Source organism: Lagenorhynchus albirostris, chromosome 7 (assembly GCF_949774975.1).
Source record: "Lagenorhynchus albirostris chromosome 7, mLagAlb1.1, whole genome shotgun sequence".
In the NCBI taxonomy this organism is placed as follows: domain Eukaryota; kingdom Metazoa; phylum Chordata; class Mammalia; order Artiodactyla; family Delphinidae; genus Lagenorhynchus; species Lagenorhynchus albirostris.
In genome coordinates this window covers 8250452-8252421 of record NC_083101.1, presented here as the reverse complement: position 1 = coordinate 8252421, position 1970 = coordinate 8250452, and positions in this window count along the sequence as shown.

The following is a 1970-nucleotide window of genomic DNA, read 5'->3' as shown; positions in this document are numbered from 1 at the left end:
GGTGCTAACAAAGGAGGGGGTACAGGTCCCAAAGCTGACGCCTTCTGTGGGTTCCAGGCAGCCTGAGGGGGCTGCTGGTCATGCTGTCCCACTGGGCTGGGGACCCAGAGCTAACTCCTGAGATGTGCTTCAGGTAAAAGAAGGAAGAAACCTGAGAGGCGTGACGAGGAAGGGCACTGGGGTGGCACCATGGAGAAGCTTTGCCTGGGCTGGGCTCCTCTGGGGCCCCCCATGCCCTGCTCAGGTGGGGGAAGGGCGGTGTCCAGCCGGAGTTGGGGGCATTGCTTTGGGCTAGAGGGGCAGCCCCCCTGCTGGCCCCAGGTATCGGGCGCTGGGCCAGGTCACTCTCTCTCTGGGGCTTCGGTGTCACCCCATCTGCAGTCCCAGGACTCGCTGCACTGTTGAGTCTGTGCAAAGGCTGAAGCCCGTGCACAAGTGTGGCGGCCCTCCCAGGGCTGCCCCAGCCTGCAGGGAACAGATATTCTGGGAAAGACAGACCACCACAGGCTGGGGGTACTGGGATGTTGGAAATCCCAGAGGCTGCTCACACACAGAGCAGGCTGGAGCTTCACCCACCTGCTCCGCTGATGGCAACAGCAGCTGCCGCTTACTAAGCGCCTACTGCATCCCTGGGCCAGATCCCCGCACCATGTACTTCACATACAAGGTCACTTTCAGTCCACAACGTGGTCTCCCTATTTTACAGCTCAGTGAGCTCAGGCCACTGGCCCAAGATGTAAGATGTCTCTTACATGGCATGTGAGAAACAGTACCCGAACTGGAGCCTGCTTTAACCAACCACCGCTGCAGCCTGCCTCACTGCCAAACACCCACCTCCGCGTCTCCCTGCACCCGTCCCAAGGATCCCACTGTTTACAAGATCTGGCTGCTCAAGCCAACCCCAGTTGCTGAAGTAACACTGAGCTGCCCCTTGTCCAGCCATCCGACTGTTAGGGAGGGGCAGCAGCCATCTCTTGCTCAGTGCTGAGCCTTTGCCGAGCCCTGGGACAACAGGGATAGACAGGACCCGGGCACTGTCCCAGGGAGTGCCTCGGCTCACAAGCGCTGGGTGGACACAGCAGGCATGCAGGCGTGGCTGGCTGGAGATGAGGGCCAGGAGAAGTAGCATGAAGGGGCCAGAGCCTGGTTGGGGCGCATGGCTGCCAGCGAGGGCATCTGCCAACCAGTCACCGAGAAGTAGCATGAAGGGGCCAGAGCCTGGTTGGGGCGCATGGCTGCCAGCTAGGGCATCTGCCAACCAGTCACCGACTGCCCTCCTGACCCAGGATGCTGCCACCCCAGACCAGAGCTACAGAATAGGCTTTTGTTTGCCCGGCTCAGCATTGGGCAGATGGCGCACGTCCCCTGAGCTTTGTGGAAAATTGAACCAGCCTCTGGACTGGGACATCTTGGGACCCCAGCATGGGAGCCTCTGACAGAAAACATCCATTTCTTACCATACTGCCTCTCCACCCGGCTCTGGGTGAACTGAGAGAATGATTTTGCTGGGTAGCTGCATCACCAAAGAATGAACAAGCTGGGCTCAGAGGGCGGGGCTTCTTGACCCGGGAGCGAGGTGGGGGTGGAGGGAGCTCTGCAGAAGTCCCTCCCATTCCCAATGGGCACAAAGGGGCAGGGTGGTGATTTCTAGGGCCCTGACTCGCTCTAATATTCCCATGTCACTTATTTCCACTTGAGGGAAGGAGGGGTCTCCACAAAAGAACGTCCTGTGAGCCTGGCGTCCTGATCTCTGAGATGCCATGGCCTGGGACACCCAGGCCTAGGGCCCCTGTGACGCCGTTGGCCTCGGAGCAGGAGGCTGGTCTCTGAAGCCCAGCCTCGCCAGGAAGAGGGAAGGTCCCTTTAAGCCCTGCCTCACAGCCTCAGCTTGTTGCTATGTATGGGACCAACTTCCTTAGCAACCACCTGTCCTCTTAAAGGGGCCCTGGAGTAGTGGTTGCCACCCAGCC